This window comes from Pipistrellus kuhlii, unplaced genomic scaffold, assembly GCF_014108245.1.
Source record: "Pipistrellus kuhlii isolate mPipKuh1 unplaced genomic scaffold, mPipKuh1.p scaffold_m20_p_1, whole genome shotgun sequence".
Classification (NCBI taxonomy): Eukaryota; Metazoa; Chordata; class Mammalia; order Chiroptera; family Vespertilionidae; genus Pipistrellus; species Pipistrellus kuhlii.
Genome location: NW_023425404.1, coordinates 129380983 through 129405820, shown reverse-complemented (window position 1 = coordinate 129405820; position 24838 = coordinate 129380983). Strand labels below are relative to the sequence as shown.

Genomic DNA, 24838 nt, shown 5'->3' with positions numbered 1-24838 from the left:
ATGAACTCACTCATTTATGGAATATAATGAACAATATAAACAATATAAAAACAAAAACAGATCCTGAGACAGAGAAGCTTAGATCAGACTGTCAAACCTCAGAGGGAAGGCAGGGGAGGGTGGGGGTAAGGGAGAGAGATCAACCAAAGGACTTGTATGCATGCATACAAGCCTAACCAATGGACTCAGACACCAGGGGGGTGAGGATATCAGTGGGGGATCTGGGGGCAATGGGAAGATAAGGACACATATGTAATACCTTAATCAATAAAGGGGGGGGAAAGGATGAGCTATATGAACCTTTATCTGTTTTAGAGATTAATGCTGAATATTCACAAATGAAACAGTATAATGTCTGGATTTTTATTCAAAATAACTGCAAGTTTGGTAGGAAATAGGGGTGGGCTACAGATACATCATAATTGCTTATGAATTTATAATCGTGGAAGCAGAGGGATAGCTATGTGGGGAATTCATTAAACTATTCCCTCTTTGTAGATATTTAATTGTTTCTAAAATGCAAATTTTTTAATATATTTTATTGATTTTTTTACAGAGAGGAAGAGAGAGGGATAGAGAGTTAGAAACATCGATGAGAGAGAATCATCGATCAGCTTCCTCTTGCACACCCACTACTGGGGATGTGCCTGAAACCAAGGTACATGCCCTTGACTAGAATCGAACCTGGGATCTTTCCGTTTGCAGGCTGATGCTCTATCCACTGAGCCAAACCGGTTTTGGCATAAAATGCAAAATTTTTTTAAAGAAATGACAAGAATGGTTTGGATTTTTCAGCAACACTATAAAGAAAAAGGCAATGGATTAATGGCTTCAAACTACAAATACTTAAACTACAAATCAAGCGCAAGAGAGGTGCCCAGTAGATAGATTGGCTTTAGATGAATTAATGTCAGTCTATCCATTGTATTTAGGAAGCAGAGAATTTAGGTGCACATATGGGTAGGTTGGTACATTTGATCATGGAAATAAGAGCTAGTTCTCTTCAGATTGTTTCTGACTACTCTAAGGAGCTTATAGTCTAGTGGGGGATTTGGATAATAAGCATACAGTGTTTACATGTGCTAATATAAAATAAGTTCTATAACAGAGTTATGTATAATGTCTTAGGGGAGTCCAGGCTTTGGCTCAGGAAAGGCTCCATGGGCTAGATGAGGCCTGAGATGAGTCTTAAGGAATGAGTAGTGGTTACACCAATGAAGAAGGAATGGAAAACAATTCAAGGTAGAAAGATTGTCATTAACAAAGGCACAAATGAATCAAACTCCATGCTAGCACAGGACCAAGCAACAAAAAAAGCATTCAGAACTTACTGGTGTTAATTAAATCACTTGTGTTTTCAAGGGCTTATTTAGTGTGACTGGAGACCAGAAATGAAACCAGAATGTCAGTTATCCAAGTGTTAAGTTAATCACTATGAAACAGCAGAGTCAAGGGACAAGGTGCTGAAAACTATATTCTGAAAGAGACATTAAGGATCTGGAAAATTTAGGAAACAACCAAGATGGTAAGTTCCTTAGCATCTTAAATGCTTCTCCTGTTGAGGGGCTGTTACACTTAGTCTTAAGAATCTTCTGGTTGACTCATAGTTCACAAATTATTTTTGAACTAAGATTGAATTTATCCTTGGGCTTACATTTTATTTGTTTAATTCAGCAATGTTTATCTTTATTTATTCATTTGCTCGTTCATTTTTTTTCTACAAAAAAAAAATCTAAGCTTCTATTTATATAGACACTACTTATATAAAACAGTCCTAGGGATGTCTATAGTCTTGTAGGAAAGAAAGTATGCACAATTAAGATGGTAAAGAAAGTATGCACAATTAAGTATATCAATTATTATTTTTATACTAGAGGCTCGGTGCATGAAATTCATGCATGGGAGGAGGTGGCCCCTCAGCCCAGCCTGCACCCTCTCCAATCGGGACCCCTTGGGGGATGTCCAATTGCAGGTTTCTGTCCGATTCCTGGATTGGGCAGTTGGACATCCCTCTCACAATCCAGGACCACTGGCTCCTAACTACTCACCTGCCTGCCTGCCTCTAACTGCCCCCCCTACCAGTCTGATCACTCCTAACAGCCTCTGTCTGCCAGGCTGGTCATCCCTAACTGACCCCCTGCTGACATAGTCACCCCCAACTGCCACCCCTCCCCAGCCAGCCTTGTCACCCTTTAGTGCCCTCCCCCTGCCAGCCTGTTTGCCTCCAACTGCCCTCCTCTGCCAGCCTGGTCACCCCCAATTGCCCCCCCTGCCAGCCTGGCAGCCCCCAACTGCCCCTCTGCCATCCTGGTTGCCCCTCACTGCCCCCTTCTGCTGCTCCCCCTGCCAGCCTGGTTGCCCCACGCAGCCTGCTGTTTGGTTGTTACTGTGAGGGGGTTGTGACCAATTAGCATATTATCTTTTTATTAATACAGGTAGCACAAGGTCTCTGCCATATCACACCAGAAAGACCAAATATTTTCATACCAAGAAGGTCAACTTCAATCTTAAAAATACTGTTAAGATCAATAGTAACTTTTAGTACATATTGTAAATGAGGGCCAGGAAAAAGAACTAATATGATTTTTCTGTCTGTTAATTTTTTTATGAGAACACTAAACACTATCTACTCATAAGAGGCTCTCAATTTTTATTCAAGATGGTTCCAGGCCTATTGGAAAGACTGAGTGTTAATGAAATGACAGAACATACTACAAGGGACGCCTAAGCACATGAGGTTAATTTCCTTTTAAGTTTGAACATGAGATTCATGTTCCTTTAAGCTCCTTTGACTCAAATGGAGCTTCTGTTTGGTGAGTTCGTGGGTCACATCACCATAACCAAATGATTGTAAGTTGCAATTTAACTAAAAACCAGAAGGATAAAAATAGCAAAGACTAAACATATAATATCCTTCTTTCTTCATCCTTGCTTCTGGAGGTGTGTCTTTCCTGAACTATGAATCACTGCCACCGACCTTGCAAATTTGTTCCATAAGAGGGAATTACCAGAGCAGCAGTAATGCTCTCATTGTGAGCTTTGCTGCCCGGGAGGGGAAAGGTACACAGTCTGCAGTCTGGATAACTCTTTCCCCACAGGTTACAGAAATGAAAACTGCTGTTAAAAGAGATATATTCCACATTGTGTCAACTTTACCTTTCTGTACCACTGTCGTGACTGTACTAATAAAAGTCAAGATCTTACTGCTGCCCAGCCTTCCTGAGTTAGTCTTAGGTATTGTCATAACCAACAACACCACTGAACAGTCAATCCCAGAAGGTAAATGAAAGTATGCTTCATAAAATTTACAGCTCATGCTGGATATTTTGGCAAGTAACACTCTTCTGTAAATATAATGAACTAGAGGCCCGATGCACAAAATTCCTGCACGGGGCTCGGCCCCTGCCACTGAGGCTTTGTAAAAAGACGTCTGAACGATGTCCAGTCTAATTAGAATATTATGCTTTTATTATTATAGATAGAACTTGAATTTTGAACCAGAATCAAGATGAAGGGCTTTTTTTTTTTCAAAACTTAGATTGTTACAGAATTTTATCAAATAACCATGTTAATAATTGTTACATTAACCAGAAGTTTTAAAATATTGTTAAAAGAATAGCATCATCAAGTGTCTATGTCTGTACTTTATCTCTGATTTTTTTTTTGCATTCTTTAAATATTCTATTTTTATATATTCCTTTTGGTTGTTTTATTAAAAAATAGTATTGATTTTTTTTTTACCTTTTCTCCTAAGACATTTTTTCCCATATCTGAAACAAAAGTTGCAAATGACAGCGCCTTCAAAATAATATATAAATAAGTTATGTACTGCTTATTTTTTAACTTCTAATAATAATTGCTTAAACAATTGTGATAATGAATTTGTGGGTGGAATTCTTGTTACTTTTTAGGCTCTTTCTGCTCATTCAATGTACAGCAGCAACACCTAGTGGACAAAATATGAAATTGTCTTGTTTTAAGGAATGGAAATTATATGGCTATTGCTGATGCATATATTTCTTTTTTTTATTGTTTAAAGTATTACACATAGTACTACATATATCTCCTTTTTTTCCCCAGCCTCCCAAACCCCCTGTCACGGGCCCTCATCCCAGCCCCCAATGGCTATTGGTTGTACTTATATGCATGCATACGAGTCCTTCAGTTGATCTCTCCTCCCATCCCTTCCCCCGATGCTTATATTTCTTAATATTACTCTGGTGAGTAAACGTGTGCATTTATGGAGTTCTCCTAATATAAAGAATAATAATCAGCCTCAATGATTAAGTATTTAAAGTGAGGTGTATTTAAAAATAAGTGCAAATATTGCCGAAACCAGTTTGGCTCAGTGGATAGAACTTCGGTCTGCGGACTGAAGGGTCCCAGGTTTGATTTTGGTCAAGGGCATGTACATTGGTTGCAGGCACATCCCCGGGGGGGGGGGGGGGTGCAGGAGACAGCTGGTCAATGTTTCTCTCTCATCGATGTTTCTAGCTCTCTATTCCTCTCCCTTCCTCTCTGTGAAAAATCAATAAGATATATTTTTTTTAAAAATAAAATAATAATAATAAAATAAAATAAGTGCAAATATATAATCTGTGCTTCAAATTTAGATGCCATATTAATCATTTACTAAAATAGACATTTTAAGGAAAGCAGAGTCAATATCTGAATTGCTAATAATAAAAAATTCTCAAGTGAAGTTGTTCATTCTCAATTTCATTCTTGTATCTCTATGGAAAGATACCTAATGGAGAAAATTGATACTGTTGTGATAAACCAATGCACAAAGGGGGAAATGTATACTGTCCCAGGAATTGATCTGTAAATACAGTTAAGAAGGGGGGGAAAGCTATGCTAATACCACCATTCTATTTTTTTTTTTTTTTTTTTTCATAGTAAGGTTGGAACTTCTGGTCATTCAGTCAAAACCAGCGTGGGAGAGAGGATCTTACACATTCATGAAGAAACATAAATAGTTCTCTTCTCAATGCATCAGTGCAGTGTTTAGTATTGTTCCAAAACTCTCACCACTTTCTTCCCTGGAATTACTTAACCTCACTGACTGTGTGCAGCTCCCCTGCTGGGTTGGATTAGGACGATTTCCCAACCCAGAGAGGCACAGCTGTGGAAAGGGGCAACCCACCTCTGGCTCCAGGCATCCGGGGCTTCTTTCCGCTTCTTCTAGGATCAGGCACACCGCCAATATTCCAGACTTTGAACGGTGCCAGAGGGAAAGGCACAAACTGGAGTCATTAGCAAAAGGTCAACAAGAGCAGACGCACTCAGTGGAGATCAATCGTGTATTCGCTCGCTCAGTTAATCACACTTGATCTTAGCCAAAAGGCCGAGAAGCGATCGCTCAGTTAATCACACAACACTTCTTAACTTGCGTATCCACGAAGCACCGATTTGGCCACTGTGGACTACCTAGCAGGATCTGCAAGCTATAGCCAGCCCGTGGCTTTTTGGGGCATGGTCTGTAAGCTACGGATGAATCTTAACATTTTCAAAGGTTATTAAGCAAAACAAAACAAAAACATCAGAATTTGAAAAATCTCAGTTCTTGCCTTCTCTGAGTCCCCTTTATGTTCACACTATTGCTACGCTCACGACACTCCAAACCAAAAACTTCTGTGCAGAGAAATGGCTGGTCTCCTACAATTTAACTCAATTCTAACACTCTCTAACCAGAGAGAGCGGCAGACTCCATGGGTTAAGGCAGTGGTCGGCAAACCGTGGCTTGCGAGCCTCACTCGGCTGTTTGGCCCCTTGAGTGTTCTAATGCCACTTCTTCAAAGTAGACTCGCCCAGACCAAAAACCGACTTCTGCGCATGGGTCACAAAATTTCCATCGCACTGTACATGCGCGCCCACACGTGATATTTTGTGGAAGAGCCACACTCAGGGGGCCAAAGAGCCGCATGTGGCTCGCGAGCCATGGTTTGCCGACCACTGGGTTAAGGGCTCAGGCCATGAGAGTTCCCCCCACTCACTCTGGATGCCAATCACAAGCTGTATGTCTCCAGGTTACCCACAATCTTTATCCAACTTGGCTACAAATCAAAAATGTCCACAATCCCTTCCTCAGGTTTGGTTAATTTATTAGAGTGGCTCACAGAACTCAGGAAAACATCCACTACATTTACCAGTTTATTAAAGGATATGATAAAGAATGAATGAATAGCCAGATGAAGAGAGACGTAGGGCCAGGTCTGGGAGGATCCCAAGTACAGGAGCATCTATCCCCGTGAAGTTGGGTGTTTCACCATCTGGTGTGTGTAAGGTCACCAGCCTAAAAGCTCTCCAATAGTTTGGAGATTTTCATGAAGGCTTTATCACTTAAGCACAACCCATCATTACCTAAGTCCATTTCCATCCCCTTTCCCCTCTGTGGAGGATGGGGGAGAAGCTGAAGATTCCAGCTTCTAATCATGGCTTAGTCTTTCTGGTACCAGCCCCTACCCAGGAGCCCACCCAGAGTTGTCTCATTAGAACAAGAGATGCTCCTATCACCCAGGAATTTACAAGGGTTTTAGGAACTCTGTGCCAGGAACCAGATTGGGGAGGGGGAGGGGGAGGAGGCAGAGGCCAAGATATATTTTTTTTCTGTTATTTCACAACATGTGACAAAGATATATGCTGCCTGAAAAACTTAAAATATTGGCTGGCCTTTTACCAAAAAAGTTTGCTGATGTTGCTATATAGAGAGATTGAACCCTCAAATAAGTTATAGTCTAGAAAAATAATTTAAATAATAAATACAATAACATTTTTTTTTTTTTTTTTACCATTTACTGTGTGTGAAGCACAGAATTAAGTGTATTGCATTCATTGTCTCAATCTTCATCGGAAAAACTTATGAGTTACAGTTATCTGTTTACAAGGAAGATTCCAAGACTTAAAAAGGTTAATCATAAGATCACATTAATGACCAAACCTGAGATTTTAAAACCCAGGCTGGCTGGCCCAGAGCATCTAAGCACTCATTTCAGGTGCACAAGTGAGAATGACAAAAGACACAACGTGGTAGGTGGTAAGTGGTAGGTGTCGGGAGGAACATCAAAACACAACTTGCTGAGGAAAAGCAGAGGTAGCAGGTAACACTTCCAGGGGGCTGTTTGGGGAAGATTTCATGGACAAGGCAGCTTTGAAAGTGGGCCTTGAAAGATGGTGATGACTTAGATGTGTGACGCTGTTGTTAAAAAGGTCTTAGGAGGGATACTATTTTGGCACTGATGAGCAGCAAGGACAAGCAGCAATGGAACAGCTGGAGGCAGAAGCACTTGAGGGGTGTGGGGTGTCTGTGAGTCCATTTAACAAAAAGAGAATGTGCATGAAGGGAGACCAGAGGGAAACCTAAACCAGAGGAGATTCTGGGTGGTGTTGAATGCTGAACTAAGGGAAAAGAGAAAATTTCAATAAATGTGACCAAGCATTGATGACTAAACAATTAGCACCATCAGTCAGATGTTCTGGGGAGATTACTCTGACATGACGTGTTAGATAAATAGAGGCATAAAAGTAAATTGGGACACTATTAACAGTAATCCAGATCCAAGACTAGCGGGGGAGAGAGCACAATGGGGGAGAGAGACACATGAAGAGTGTTGTTGCTAAGGTCTCTCCCTGTATTTTTTCCAAAATCACTAAGTAATGAAAGAGAGAAGTATAAATGGCCTGGCAACAACCCCCTCTCAGGCTAAAAAGTGCCATTTCATGACATTATCACTCTCACTTTTCCCCAGTTTTGTACCAACACACACACACACACACCAGTTTTACTAATTAAAAGTCCTGGTGTTGGTTCTCTTGATAAATTCATTACTTGATATTTGTTTTAATGGAATTTTATCTGAATACAAATGTCAGTGGTTTGGGGTTCAGTTGGGAGGTGCAAAGAATAACGCCTGCAAGTGTGATTTACCAGGTCTACAATCCACAGGAATTGTCCCCTAAAAGGTGCTCGCTTCGGCAGCACATATATTAAAATTGGAACAATACAAAGATTAGCATGGCCCCTGCGCAAGGATGACATGCAAACTCATGAAGCATTCTTTAAAAATATATATTTTTTAAAGAAATGGAAAAAATAGAAAAGGTGGTGACCTCTGTCACAGACAGCTCACACTGCCTGACTGGAAAGTCAGAACTCGAGTTTTAACTCAGACTCTGAAGCGCATATTCCAGGCCTCTTTTGCCTACTGTTGACTCGTCTGGTCCAATTCAGCAAGCGTGGGCTCCTCTCTGCCTTGCTGTGCCTTTGGGCCCCAAGTCCTCTGCCCTCCACGAATCACCATAAGCCCAGAGGGGAGACTCCAGTAGGGAAAGCAAGCGGGACTGGAGGAAGCGCTATTCTGGGGCCTTCCTGTTCTTCCCTGGGTGCTGCTGATTTCACTCCACGGTTTACAGAGCGGCAGCTGTGTTTCAGTTTTCCTGGTAAGGCTGGCTGCAGAGAACTACCTACCACTAATTAACACAGACAACAAGAGACCACAAATTACTTTACCAGTTACCGCCAAGTTGACAGTCTATAGACTACAACTAAATCTTAAAGTGTTTTGCTGGTCAGTTGTATCATTCTGTGGCTCTTCAGTGTCTGTTTGAAGACTTAAAAAGCAGGTGATGTTTTCGGCCCAGATCCAGAGTTTAAAACTTGTGTGATATAATGTAAGCTTACCTGCAGTTTTATGAGAATTTCTGGTAAGTTTTGAGGGTTTGGATTATAGGCTGTCATTTTTAAAGAATACTTTTTTTAAAGAATACTTTTTTTTTTAATATTGGTGTTTTCCATATACACTTCCTGTTGTAACATCCACCCTGCGTTCTTTGTAAACCACTGCCAAACCCCCAACACTTTTTAGCATAACGGCGTACTGAACTTATAGATGGAGAAGCAGATGATCACAAAGCTAGGAGAGGCCCTGGACAGGTTTGTGTGGTAGGAGAGCGTTTGTTGGGGGAGGGAGAAGGGATTGGAGATTCGATAAATAAAAATGGTTCCTGGCAAAATGACTGTGCACAGGAGTCATTGCACTGTAAGATAACTCTGTGCAAGGCTGCAAGAAGGGAGGACTGGCCACGAGGCACGTCGCTGGGCTGGTCACTGAGAAAGGATGCTCGCTCCTGAAGACGGGCACAGGAGCTTGTCCTGCCTCTTCAAAAGGCTGTCAAGAAACTTATTTGCCAATGAAGGCAACCTTGGGCAGCTGACAGGAAAGTGGAGCCACATGAGTAGATCCACCCGAGGCATAGAACAAAAGTTTCCTTTCCCCTGTATCTGGGAGACCTGGGTTCTGGTTCTGATCTTACTAGCAACTAGATGGGTGGCCATCACTGAGCATCCATGAGTTCCAGTTATGCTTTATGACTAAAGAGTTATCTGAGTGAAAAATCCCTCCCGGCCTTGAAATTCCCTGGGCCTGTAATCTATGAGCGTATCTGGTAGCTGTGATAGACGTGGAAGTCTGGCGCAGCGGTTCTTCTAAAGTTTCTACTGTCTAGTCATGTCTATAATCGAGCCAAATCCTATAGTTTGTGGGATTAACACCAGGCACAAAATAACTGTGTGTCATCAGAAACAAAGAGTTTGGAAAAGACATTTCCCCTAACTAAATTAAATTTCACTGCTCAAAAATAATAAAATGCTATAGAAAGAAAACATCAACGCCGCCACAAATCAGCGTCAAGAGGAACCGCTCTAGAAAACATCTGGAAAATAGCCTTAAGTTAACAAACCACCAGATAAAATGTTTGATTTCCCAGTCACTGAAGCTACTAACTGCAAAAGCAGTTAAAAGGCCTTATGAGGAATAATATCTTGGCACTGGATGAACAGCAAGAGAGCCAGCTGTTTGCACTTGCGGTATAACAAGTGCCAATGTACATATTGTAACCCACACGGTCCACAGAGGATGGAACAGCAAAGCGGACAATGTGATGGGAAGTCCTGGTTGGGCAGGAATGATCAGACTTCTGAGACTAAATAACAGGCAAATGTCTTTTTTTTACAACAACAGCCCACTTCCAGGGCAACTTCCTTGTGAAATGTCGTTTCTTTCTATATACTCATTCATTTGCTTTTACTAGAAATTTATATAATGGCCCGGAAAGAACTATTTCCAGGCAAGAGTCCCTCTAAACCATAACAGATGTTGGAAACACGCTGAGACCAGCCTAAAGAGAGAAGGAGGGGATATCAGTGACAGAAAAGTGAGGAGGCCATAGGTGAAAAAACATGAAGAAAGGTAAGCTGATTAGCACGACAAAGGAAGATAATGTGAACCCTTCAAACTTCTCACCTCACAAAGGACCAGAGGATTATATCCATCCCACATTTTGGAAGAGACTAAGGTAGACTTGAAAACAAAGAAAAAAGGAGGGAGTGTTTAGACATCAGGACAATAGGTTTATTTGCAATGTTACTTGCAATGAAGCACTCATTGAAATCAGCACTTCTTTGGCACTTAAAAGGAAAAGTCTGATCGAATTTTCCATTATCCATTCAATTATTTGTTGGGCAATGGACCTAAATAGAATCTTTTCTAAAGAAGACAGAAGGAAGGCCAAGAGCTGCATGAAAACATGCTCAAAGTCACTAATTATCTGAGAGATGCAAATCAAAACGACAATGTGGTACCATCTCACACCTGTCAGAATGGCTATCATCAACAAATCAACAAACGACAAGTGCACAGCTGGTGGGAATGCAGCCACTGTGGAGAATAGTATGGAGTATTCTCAAAAAATTTAAAATGGAACTCCCATTTGACCCAGTAATCCCACTCCTAGGAATATATCCTAAGAAAATGGAAACACCAATAAGAAAGGATATATGCACCCCTATGTTCATAGCAGCACAATTTACAATAGCTAAAATTTGGAAACAGCCTAGGGGCCCATCAGCAGATGACTGGATTAGAAAATTATGGTACATCTACATAATGGGATACTATGCTGCCATAGAAAAGAAGGAATTCTTATCATTTGCAGCCACCTGGATGGAACTGGAGAATACTATGCTAAGTGAAATATGCCAGTCAATGAAAGAAAAATACCACTGACAGAAACAAAAATGGTGGCCTAGGTAAGCACCTAAACTGCCACCTCACACAACAATTTCAAAACAACAACTAAAAGACAGAACAGAAAAACTACAGGAAAACTGGCTGAGTGGAAAATCCATAACTAGAAAGAAGGAGAGAGGCTCAATGATCAGGAGAGCCACAAAGCGCTGAGGTAGAGAGACGCGCTCACAGAGAGGAAGGTCAGCCAAGTGCCTGGCTAGTGGGAGGAAAAAGGAAGCTCCCAACCTCACTGAACCCCAGTTCTGGCTGCACTGAACCCCAACCCTGGCTGAAACCCTGTGGATCCAAGCTCATACAGGTAGAGTCTGGACTGTAGAGAAAGGCACCAGGAGATTCAGAGACTGGGAGATTTGAGGGAGCCGGGAGCCGTAGCGGGCAGGGTCTAGAGGTGCTCGCGCACGAGTGAGTGCACGCAAAGAGGTCTGACTGTGGAGGAGGTTGCCACAGCATCTCCATAGCAGGAATCAGAAGCTCCTGATTGCACTGAATCCCAGTTCCAACTGCACTGGGATTAAAAATATTATACAGCCAAAACCGGTTGGGCTCAGTGGATAGAGCATTGGCCTGCGGACTGAAAGGTCCCAGGTTCGATTCTGATTAAGGGCATGTACCTTGGTTTCGGGCACATCCCCAGTAGGGGGTGTTCAAGAGGCAGCTGATTGATGATTCTCTCTCATTGATGTTTCTAACACTCTATCCCTCTCTCTTGCTCTCTGTAAAATATCAATAAAATATATTAAAAAATAAAAAATAAAAATATTATACAGAGACCCAACCCAATTCTGGGGGAGCCCTTGGGGCACCCACATTCTTACAGGGGAAATCTGGACTGTCAGGCAGAAACTCAGAGGATCTGCAGAAGGCAGAAGTCTAAGGTGAGTGCACAAGGGCAGGGGTGACAGAAAGCCAAGACTGTTGGCTCAACCCTGAGACTCCGCCCCATCTAAGCTGAGCACAGAGGCTTTTGCAATTTTACAAGTCTGATCCTATAAGACTCCAATACAGAAGGTATCCTGGCGTAGATACTATCAGCTGATTTCTCAACAGAAACTATGCAGGCCAGAAGGGAGTGGCAAAAAGTATTCAAAGTGATGAACAGCAAGAACCTACAACCAAGTTACTTTACCCAGCAAAGCTATCATTCAGGATTGATGGTCAGATAAAGAGCTTCCAGACAAGAAAAAGCTAAGGGAGTTCATCACCACCAAACCAGGATTACATGAAATGCTGAAGGGTATTCTTTAAGAAGAGGAAAAAGAAGAAAAAGGTAAAGGTAAAAACTATGAACAACAAAAAGACATCAAATACATACCTACCAACAAGTCAATCTAAAAATCAAGTGAATAAAGAATCTTAAGAACAGAATGGACTGGTGAATATAATAGAATCAGGGACATAGAAAGGGAGTGGACTGACAATTATCAGGAGGAAGGGGGTCTGAGGGGTGCTGGAAGAGATTGGACAAAAGTCTTATACTTATGAATGAAGATAGTGGCAGGGGTAAGGGCATGGCAGGGGCGGGGAATCAGGTGGAGGGGAGCTATGGAAGGAAAAAAAGGAACACCTGTAATAACCTGAAGAATAAAGATTTATTATACTTAAAAAATACATGGTTATATGCTCCTTTGACTGCCAAACACACTTGCACTTACATTTCCCTTGTGATAAAACCTAAGCTCCTTAAAGTAGGAGATTATATTTTGTACTCCATGGTATCTCCAGATCATAATATCCTTCTCAGAATGCTGTTAGCATTTCAGTATTTGATAAAGTTATTTTTTTAATCTAAGGAAATTCCTTTCTTTTCTCTATTCCAAACCCCTTTACTCATACTTCTGTCATAGAATTTATTAGTTATTATTATTTTTTGTATGTTGTTTCCTCTCCCAAATAAACTATTAACTCTTACTAATCTTTGCATCCCTGTGTTTGGCAAGTTCTGTGCATTGCACAGAGAAAGAATGTTCTGAATATTTGCTATATTAAAGGTCACCAAACTCATCAAAGGCAATTATAATGTAGTAAAACTGATTTTGTGATTGGCTTATGAACTGGTTCTGAAGACATTTTCTTTTATAACTTTGTCATAAGTCATGCAAGGACCTTGGGGATATTGATTTAAACTCTTTTGGTGGCAAGAAACAAATGGCTTAAATAGAAAAGAAGAGATTCTTACTATAAGTAGTAGGACTGCTATTGAAATTCTGGAATGGATTAGACTTGGGCACTCAGTCTCTGGCAGGAAAATTATGTTACTTCTCTCTTCCTCCTCTTTACTTCAGTCCTCTCACTCACCAAGCTCTTTCATTCACTCCTTCATCCTTTTCTTTCTTTTCTTTTCTTTTTTATGAATATTTATTCCAATAATGCTAGCAGTATGGCAGACCAGCAGGTCATCCACAACAGTCTGCTTTTTCCCCTCTTTTCTTCGCTGATAAGAATGAAGGCAGAGGAGGGAAATGCTGTTGATAGCAATTCCCTAATGTTGAAGATGGCCTCCTACAGTTCCAGATTTTGCAGCTCCTCCATTCAAATGAGATTCTATAGCCGTAGCTGGTTTGGCTCAGTAGCTCAGCATCTGCCCATGAACTACGAGATGGCAGTGAAAGCCCTCTGACACTTCACACCACAGAGAAGGAGAAAAATTAGTCAAGACAGAAAAGGGAGTTGGGACTTCCTAATCTTGGGCTATTACATTTTAGAACCTCAGAGATTGGGCTTTAAAGAACTAGTAAAGAGTTTCCAGTTCGATTCCGGTCAAGAGCACATACCTTGGTTGCAGGCCAGGGTGCATGTGGGAGGCAACCAATCAATGTAACTATCTCACATAGATGTTTCTCTCTTCCCTTTCTTTCCACTCTTTCTAAAAAAGTCAATGGGAAAATATCCTCGGGTGAGAAATAACAAAATGAGAGAGAGAGATTCTACACTAAAATTAGATTATTTTATTCAGTCCCAAATTGAGAGTGAAGCTTTGATCAGTGTGGTTCAGTTGGTGGAAGCAATGTCCTAGGCACCAAAAGGTGGCAGGTTTGATTCCCAATCAAGGCACATATCCAGGGTGTGGCCATTCCTAGTCAGGGCACCTGCAGGAGGCAACCAATCGATATTTCTCGCTCACTCTCTCTCCTTCTCTCTCTCTAAAATCAATTTTAATAAATAAATAAATAAATAAATAAATAAATAAAATCAATTTAAAATAAAATAGAGTGAAGTGACTGATTTATCCAGCTTGTATCTAGTGCCTACTCCTAGTTCAATCAATGTAGGGTTATGCAGTGAAAACTTGGCTAAAAGTTATCCCTGTCAATATGGGGGTGGGGGAGTAGTGGCCCTAATACCTTACCTACTACACTGAGCCACCCAGGTCAGAGTTTAAAGGGAGGACACCACATCAGTGGGAGGGGGCATGGGTCCTACACAACTGTAGGACTGACCCTAAATTTAATAGTCATCAAACACAATATAGGTAGGGTGGGGTCAGGTTTGATGTGACTTGGCAGACATGAAGGGCCTAGAACTCATCTCTAATCACATCAGATATGACCATTTATGGGCTGTACTCCTTTGAAAGGTTCCATCTTTCCAGTGGGTAAAGGTCAGCCAGCAGGTTAAGGCACTGGGGCTGGGGACTACTGGAGGCTTACAACTTCTAGTATGTTGTGTGTACCAGCAGCATGTCATCACCCAAACTGACTGCTGTGAAAGGCATTATTTATTTATGTAGCTAAATAGGTTTTGGTAGGGAAAAAAATGATCTCATTTATGGTGTTATGTCCCATACCACTTTTTATGTATTTATTATAGAAGAAGATGATTTTGAGCAAGCTGTATATTTAATGTCTCACTGGCTTTACTAATGGGAAAATGACAAAGGAAGTTAACCCAAAAGAAATAAAGTGAGTTTTCTGATCTACTCTGCTGTTAGCTATTATACTATTCCAGAATCATGAGAACTTTTACTTCTTTTTTAAAAATATACTTTTTAATTTCATAGAAGGGAGAGAGCGATAGAAACATCAGTGATGACAGAGATTCATTGATCGGCTGCCTCTAGTATTGAGATTAAGGAGGGACTGTAAGGAAGATTATATGATAAAAATAAAATAAAAGATTACATGACAGTGGGAGAAGACAGCAGGGGATGGGATTACAGGACAGTTAAGATTATGTGCTCTCCTGAGGGGTCAGAAAGGGGGCGTTTGAAAGATGTGCATTCTTCACCCGTTTGGTTTTTATGTTCCCATGTGATCCTTTCCGATTAATTTCACAACTATAAAACTCATTAATTACACTCCTCTCCATGCCAGGTCTTCTCAAGTCAGAGCACTTCTACACATTGTCCACGAGATGGCAGTGAAAGCCCTCTGACACTTCACACCTCAAAGAAGGAGAAAGATTAGTCAAGACAGAAAAGGGAGTTGGGACTTTGTAATCTTGGGCTATTACATTTTAGATTAGAACCTCAGAGATTGGGCTTTAAAGAACTAGTAAAGAGTTCTAGTGAGGTCCAGTAGGTATTCCAGACTCAAAGCAATTACACTCAGCCCTCAAGGCATTGACCTCTGCCAGACCTGACCAGCAGCCCCTGAATGATAGATGAGCAGATTACTCAGACACGGTTTGACGGTGAAAGAGAGAGCGAAGGGGCTTGCCCAGCTCTCGTGGCCAGAGCAGCCTCTATTGCCTGCCTCCTTAGGCCTTTATTGGAATTTTCATCTTTAGATACATCAATCGGTTGAGTAATCTTGGGAGGACATATGTTTGCTTTGTACGCTAGACAAGGGCATCCAAGGATTAAGCATAAGGATTCCAGAAAAAACCTGGGGGTCTGCACATGCACAGACTTGTTTGGAAAGGTCAAGGAATAATGAGGGGCACTGCATTCGACACTCCCCTAAGTCTCCCATAAGTCAGAAGTTTGATAAAGAGGGCAGGTGGCCTTCCACACACTCCCCTGTTATCAGAATCTCCTTACAACTTTCCAACCAAGTCCCTTAGGCTTCCCAACTGACTTCCAGATGACTTCCTCTTATGTGCAGGAGAAGGAGGCTCCCAGAAATGGTTATTCCTAAAGAATGTCAAGTCTTTTGTGGCCCCATTTTCTTCTCAGCAAATGCACATGCCTATTAGTTTTTGCTATTTTAATGGTTGGTTCACTGAGCTATCTAAAACCCTTCTAGTGTAGCCATAGTAGAACAAGGTGTACAGCAGATGGAAGAGGGGATCCACTCAGGAAAATCTGTATTTTTAAAAAAATATATTTTATTGATTTTTTTTGCCCCCCTCCCTCCCTCCCCATACATACCCTCCCTCCCCAGAGTTTTGTGTCCATTGGTTGTACTTATATGCATGTACACAAGTCCTTCGGTTGATCTATTATCTCCCCCAGATCAGGAAAATCTGTATTTTAAATGGAGCGGAAAACAGCCTTTAATTTCTAAGAGAAACTGCAAAGAGCTCTTGTTACATTTCAGTCTAATTTCTTCTGCCTATGCGCGTAGCTGGCCCTGATGAGACGATGCATGTAATTAAGAGCAATGTTTTGCCCTTGAAAAAAAAATGTTTAGGAGAATTTATTAAATGTTAAGAGGTTTGGAGATAAAATAAGAGAGAATCAATGAGACAGTTGTGTTTTCTTTTCTGAAGAGGTAACATCCTGGGCAGAGCTTTTTGTGTGTGAAGATCTTGACCAGCTGAGCTTGCCTACCTTCTGCCACATCCTGAGGCAGTCAGACCCAGGCAGTGACAGGAAGCGGAGGTTTAAGCCTCAGAGCCATCCTGAACTGTAATGTCCTTGGCAGCAAAATGGCGAGCACTTTTGCCTTGTGAATCACCTAACATCCGGGATGTGATAACTACCTATTGATGCATTTAATTTTAGTACCGAGGGGCCTTTGAAGGCGACGGAAATGCTTGAAAATGTCACTTCAATCAGAAAGGCATATGGCATTTGATGGAAAAAACAAATAATATATTTTATCTTTCTTATGGTTAACATACATTTTATTTTATTAATTAAAGAAAGTTGGAAAACAGAAATATGTGCTAGCAGTTAAAAAAAATTAAAACAAGAAAAACATACCATAAAAGTAGTTCTATTTTCTAAAGGCAACTATGACTATCAGGTTGCCACATATTTTTCCAGCAACAATCTGTCCATCTATAAGCATATATTGTATGTACATCCATCAACTTATCATTGGATATACACATACAATGTGATACATGTAGAATTTATATGTTCAATTCTATAAGTCTGTGTGAGCTTTTTAAGGATAAATCATGAATACTGTTTTGTACCTTATGTAAAGTCTCTTGGAGATAATTTATCAGCACACACAATTATTTTATCTGATCTTACTCATAGCTAAGTTTAATCTGATGTGCATGGCACACCCACACCTATCTAGCATTTTCCAATTCTTTTGTACGATGCATGAATATCCATTGCCTGGGTCCCACGGTGCCTCCTGCCACTCCCACCCAGCTGCCTTGGCCCTGTGGTTCCAGGTGTGCGTTCTAGGAAGCATGTCCTGGTACCTCCAGTGCCCTGCTCCTGCAGCCTGTCCCCTGGCCAATGGGAGAGGGTGCTGTACACTGAAGAACTGACACAAAACTTTGTTTGTTGAATTTTACGACTCTATAAGATGCTGCAATAAAACATATTTGCCCATGTGTATGTATAGATGAATTCCTAGAGGTGGCTCAAAGGTACAAGCCTTTTTAAATGCAGAGAGATGTCCTAGCTAGTTTGGCTCAGTGGATAGAGCATCAGCCCATGGACTGAAGGGTCCCAGGTTTGATTCTGGTCAAGGGCACATGCCCAGGTTTCAGGCTTGATCCCTAGTAGGGGGCTGTGCAGGAGGCAGCTGATCAAGGATTCTCTCTCAATGTTAATCTTTCTATCTTTTTCTCTTTCTCTCTCTCCCTCTCCCTTCCTCTATGAAATCAAAAATATCTAAATAAATAAATATATATATATATATAAATGCAGAGAGAGATTTGCTAACTCCCTCCAAATCCAATTTATTGTAATCAATGGTTGAACACTAAGTCTGTGTGCCTAGAGTTGGTAATACAGTGCCCCACAGAATGAGGGTGCTCTCCTGCTGCATGGCTGAGACTCCAAACACAGTGAGAGAGAGGGAGAGGCTAAGGCCATCTCTTTGGCTAGAATCTACCATGGTGGATTGTGGTGCTGGTATGAGGCTCAAAATGGAAGGTCTGGGTGTTGTAGATGCCAAGCCCAGATTTTCCAGGGTCAAAGCCCCTGACCCTGACCCCAACCCTAACCCTGTCCATGACTCTGCTGGCCATGAGATCATCTTCCCAAATAACTCGAGACTTGGAAGGGGCTTTTAAGAATGAAACCTGGAGGTTGTGATTGTACCAAAGAATGCCTGTCTATTCACCAACTTATACATAACCAGTGTTCTCAAGGCCAGGGATATTAATTAAGAGAAAATTTCAACTGGATATAGAAAGCAAAGAGAAAAAGCTAAAGAACCTGCTTTTTAAATCAACAAAGCAACCTAAAGACAAAAAGGACTGTGGTAACAAGTAGAAGGCATTTCATTTTATGGCCCAGTAATTACACTTAATAGTTATCTGTGGAATACAATGATAGTGTTTCTGTGACATATAAAATATGCTTAGGTTCCTCAAAAAGTTGATCATAGATTGATCATATGACCCAGCAATTCTGCTCCTTGGCATATACCCCAAATATCTGAAATTAAGTGCTCAAGTGCATGTATCGAACACATGCAAACACATGTTCATCACAGCATTGTTTACAATGGCCAAACGGTAGAAACAGCTAGAATATCCATCAGCAGATGACAGATAAACAACATATGGTCAACCCTTCAAGGGGATTTTACTCAGCCAGAAAAAGGAATGAAGTATTGACAGATGCTACAATATGGATGGACCATGCAAACATGTTCCATGAGAGAAGGTTTTAAAAAAAACATTACACATTGTATGATCCCCTTTATGTGTATATCCAGGACAAGCAAATCCAGAGGCAGCAGATTGGTGTTTGCCAGGGGCTGGGAGTAGGGGAATGAGGAGAAACCATTGAATGGGTACAAGATTTGCTTTTGGGATCTTGAAATTAGATAAAAGTGGTGCTTGCACAATGCTGTTGAATTGTTCACTTTAAATGGTTTACATTACATGATATGAATTTCATTTTAATGAAAATTTTAAATGCTTAGAAGGCACAGTACAGGAAAAGCAGATGAGATTTTTCCTGTTTTCTGTTCCATTAACAGATAGAGATTTACAAATTATGCTTTTGACTGCAGCTCTGATGAGCTTCTAGTGCTTGGAAGATGTGGCGGTGCTCAGACCTCAGCAGATGTGTTGACCTTGACCTTGTTGTGGTTCTGTGTAGTTTTTCTCCTCACCAAGAATTAGATCAGACGCTATGTGGTGGATTTGGTGTATAATTTTGCTTTGAGCAAGAGACATTAATTATCCTTCAGGAAAGATTGGTCCTTTGGGTTTAAGTATTAATAATTTATTTTATGAGAAAAAGAAAAACTACAAAGTTTTCTCTAGATTTCAAAGAAGCAGTAAGAAGAAGTCTGCTAACTAGGTATTTTTGTGTCTCTGAAGTTTGAAATCTAGGGACCACTTTGTTCTAAATTTCATTAGCTTGACTCCTTCTCACATGAATGAAAATGAGGTATTTTATTTAGTGAGGTGTCTGCTGAGTTCCCACCTCAAAGAGATTTTGGATATGTCATAGGTTTGTGTAATGGGTTCCTAAGTGCTTCATGATACCTTTTCTTTGTCCCTCCAATAGTCTTCTCTCTGGCTGTACCCAGAATGAACTGTGGGAAATCTCTCACAGTAATTCCTGCATCTGCCTCAGCCTCCCTGGTGAATGCAGGTGGGAGTTAGAGACTGATTTCCAAGAAGGCTGGCTGCATACTTTCTTGGTGCAAACCCTGCACCAGGTATAGTCTTTGGAGACCCTGGTCTTAGATCCAAGTGGCAAATGTTCAGACAGTTGCATAGATGCTCTTCTTATTCTGGAGCTTAATAAAACTCATTGACAGAAGAGATATACGTGTGTTTTTATATGAAGAGAATGAACAGGAGGCTGCAGGAAGTATATAAAGTTTTCATGAGAGAGACTAAAATTTTAGATGGATCTTGAATGGTAGGTAGAATTTATGTTATACAATATTTTCATTTAATACTTGTTGTTATTTATACTAGAGGCCCGGTGCATGAAATTTGTGCACGGGTTGGGGGTAGGTAGGTGGTGGTTTCCCTCAGCCCAGCCTACACCCTCTCCAATTTGGGACATCCCTCTCACAATCCAGGGCTGCTGGCTCCCAACTGCTTGCCTGCCTGCCTTCCTGATTGCCCCTGACTGCTTCTGCCTGCCAGCCTGATCATCGCCTAATCACTCCCATGCCAGCCTGATTGATGTCTAACTGCTCCTCTGCCAGCCTGTTTGCCCCCAACTTCCCTCCTCTGCTGGTCTGGTCACCCCTAACTGCCCTCCCCTGCAGGGTTGATCACCTCCAACTGCCCTCCCTTGAAGGCCTGGTGCCTCCCAACTGCCCTCCCTTGCTTGCCTGATCACCCACAACTGCCCTCCTTTTCAGGCCTGGCCCCTCCCAACTGCCTTCCCCTGCTGGCCATCTTGTGTCCACATGGGGGCAGGATCTTTGACCACATGGGGGCAGCCATCTTGTGTGTTGGAATATGGTTAATCTGCATGTTACCCTTTTATTAGATAGGATGAAGGCCTGGTACATGGGTGGGGACCGGCTTGTTTGCCCTGAAGGGTGTCCCAGATCAGGGTGGGGGTTCCCTTGGGGCGTAAGGTGGCTTGGGTGAGGGGCCTGTGGTGGTTTGCAGGCCAGTCACGCCCCCCGTTGACCTCCTGCTCTCTTTGGCCACAGTCATCTTGGTTGGGGTTAATTTGCATAATCACTCTGATTGACTGATGGGCATGGCTTGTGAGTGTTGGAGGTATGGTCAATTTGCATATATTCTTTTATTAGATAAGATAACAAGATTAGGCATAGCTATTAACCCCAAAACATAAAATATAAACAAGTTTGAAAAGAACAGACTAAAAATGATCATATATGTCTAACCAAGAGACAAAACTATTGACACTTGGGTCTGCATCTTTTCAGAAGTCCCGTCCCTCTGCTGTGCCCCTCAATGCATTATTTTAATCAATGTATATTGCCTATGTATGAGCTACTTAGTATGTATCAGGCACTGTGCTAAGAATATATAATATATATATAATATTTACATATAACCATAAAATTCATAGTTTTATAATCTGCCTTTTTTTCCTAATAGCATATTGATTTCACTCCATATATACAAATTTATTTCTACAGCATCATTTTAAATGACTGCAAACTATTCTATTATGAAGCTATAAAACAATTACTTACATGTGTCCTTATGTTGAGTTTTTCAATTTTTGCTAGAATAACCAGACAGTGATGAACACCTTGGTTCCAATCATTTTGCACATTCTTAGTTATTCCCTTTGGATCAACTCTCAGTCATTGTGTCAGTGGGCACACCCATGTTAAAGGTTTTTTTTCTGGCATACTACCGTGTTTCCCCAAAAATAAGACATCCTCTGAAAATAAGACCTACTTACAGGTTTCCTTCTGAGTGAAATATAAGGCATCCCCCTGAAAATAAGGCCCCCCTAGGCTAAACATGAGAGATTTGGTCCACTGATTCTGAAAGAAATTGAGTCACAAGAAATTCACCAGGAAATTCAGGAATTGAATTGTTATGATGATGTTCCAGAAGATGATGACATGATTGTCATTGAATAAATGAGTAAATTCTTGATACTGTAAGATTCACAGTTTGTCTGGTTTGTGTTGACAACTACCGTACTACCATACCGTATACAGGTAATAAATTTCCTTTATTTTCATTTAACAATAAATGTATACCCTATTCTTCTTCATGGAAAAATAAGACATCCCCTGAAAATAAGACCTAATGCATCTTTGGGAGCAAAAATTAATATAAGACACTGTCTTATTTTCGGGGAAACAGGGTATTTACTAAATGGCCTCCTCAATGCCTAGGTTTATGCTGTCACCGGTAGAATAGCCTGGCATCTATTGTCCTGAAAACTCACTGAGAACATTTAAATAATTTTGATAAAAATTCAGCACCCATTTGTATTTATTTGATTACTGTTGAGTGTTGTTTCATGCTACCTAGCTATTTTGCCCTCTTCTCTCTCTTCCTTCTCTTTATCCTCCTCTACCTCTTTCTCATGAATCTTCTTCTTACCTGAATTGCCTTTTCACACTTTTAGTTCATTTATCCTGGTGTTTTATTATTGGTTTACAAAAGATCTTTATTTATTAAGAATATTAGTCTTTGTATTAAATACTTAAAATGTATTAGTAGGTGGATGTCCCTGGGACTGGCAAGAAGAAAAGGGAAAAGTTTTCTAAGCAAAATAAATGGGAGAAGCAGTGATTCTGAGGTGGAAGAGATGATGCTTGCTGAGGAAAAAACATCATGCTGTGGTGAGCCTCAGCAGAGCACTAGAAGTAGGTACAAGAGGATCAGAATGAATGTGGATAGAGAGGGTCTGAGGCCAGGCTCAGAACTCTGATCAGAAACTCTGAAATATCCCTGAGCAATGTTAAAAAGTGTGCGTGCATGCGTGTAAAGTTGACTGAAAGCCAACAAACTATTATTCTTAATATAATCTTAACTTCTTTTAGCTATGGGTATAGAAAAGTTTTCTGGGGTAAAATTTTCAGAAATGGCAATAAGATTAGATACCATATTTCTTGTTTCTCTCAGTAATGGGAACATGAATTATTAAAGAATTATTAATAATTTTCAGTTGGTTGAGGCATCATTTGGTCAGCAGCAGCAGCTTTCTAGATTTCATGATGCTTATGACTGTGGGAACATCTTAAGATAGTTCCAATTCCTAGGGAGAGAGTGGGGGGCAAATAAAACACAGACACACACAGTGATTTTAGTACTCCAGTTAACAACATCCCGTAGGACAGGATGGTTCCCAAAAAGAAGAGACACATTTGATTGACGACCAGATAAGACTAGAAAGGCTTCTGTTGGTAGGCTGATGCTGGAGCACCACAATTCTTTCACCTTTGTCATCAGAGGTCCCACTTCAGAGGACACGAGGTCCTGGAGTGCGATGTTTCTTCTGCATTGGACTCAGCTCATATCCTGCCCCAATGCCTGCCTGTGACTTTTTCTTATGAGACAAGGTTTAGAGTTTTGAAAAGTAAAGGGTTTCAGAAGGCTCTGACCTTTCACGTAAGCCCAGTCTGTTTCAGAGTCTATGCTAGCCCTGAGAGGCTCTGGAATACTGAGTGTGTTATTCAGCCTCTCTGGACTCGAATCACCTCTCCTGTCTCATCATTCTAATCATACTGCATGCTTTCAAACGGTACCACCCAAACTCATATGTTGAAGCCTTAACCCTAGAACTTCAGAATGTGACCTTATTTGGAAATAGGGTGGATGCAGATGTAATTAGTTAAGATGAGGTCATGCTGGGGGTAGAGTGGTCCCCTTCCAAGGACTAGAGTCCTTTTAAAAGGAAACTTTGGACACAGAGAAGCGACCACAGGGGGACACCGTGGGAAGACTGGGGCTGTGCTGCCACAAGCCAAGGAACCACCAGAAGCCTAGGCGAGGGCGGACAGGTCCTCCCCTAGCGCCCGCAGAGGGAGCCCGCCTGCCCACACCTTGGTCTGGGCCTTCTGCCTCCAGGCCATGAGAGAATACATTCTGTTGTGTTAGTAACTGCTCTATGGTACTTTGTTGGACGGCCCTGGGATAAGGCGACCAGACGTCCCGCTTTTGGCGGGACAGTCCCGATTTTGAACAATTTGTCCCGCGTCCCGTGGCGTCTTAAAATCGGGACAAATTGTTCAAAATTGGGACTGTCCCCCCAAAAGCGGGACGTATGATCACCTTGCCCTAGGACACTAATCAGTATACTTACCTAGGAAAGTTTATGGAACACTGACTACAGTAGGCGATGCGTGAGTGAGGTCCTGGCTCCCGCGGGCAGCCCATTCTTGGCTGTCCTCTCCTGTCCTTTGGCAGGTGTAGTGGGGCTGGGACAAAAGCATTGCTCTCAGTTTTGCCTCCTCAGCTACTAAAATACAAAATGTCCAAAAAGAAATACCGTATTTTCCGGTGTATAAGATGACTCCCTAATTTTAGTTAAAACATAGGTTTAGGCCTATATTCGCTGTATAAGACTACCCCTCACTTCCGAGGCAACACCAGTTCTTTTTTTAATTGACCGCCTCTCTGACTCTGGCCAATCTGAGCAGGCTTTTTACTAGAACACAGTGTACATGTTCTGTACCCGAAGCTACACTGTGTTCTAGTAACTCCAATCCACATCCCACCCTAGCCACTAACTTGTTTTCAGGTGTGACAGACAGGTAGGCAGCTTCCCACATCACTCAGACTCTACTGGGCATGTGTCTAAACTGCCTTTGCCGAGTCTCTTCCCTCGTCTATTAGTGGGGAACAGAATTGGAGAATGTTAAAGGAAGCTTTTGGCAAAGCGGTATAAATGGCATGTCTGTATTATCTGCTATTCTCTCTCTCTCTCTCTCTCTCTCTCTCTCTCTCTCTCTCTCTATATATATATATATATATATATATATATATATATAATATTGATTTTTTTACAGAGAGAAAGGGAGAGGGATGGAGAG

At 41.3% G+C, this 24838-nt stretch overlaps 1 pseudogene; it reads left to right on the top strand.

The window, feature by feature from the left end:
• The first annotated feature begins 7962 nt into the window (after nt 1–7962).
• LOC118709935 lies at nt 7963–8076 on the top strand (annotated as a pseudogene).
• Nucleotides 8077–24838: the final 16762 nt, after the last annotated feature.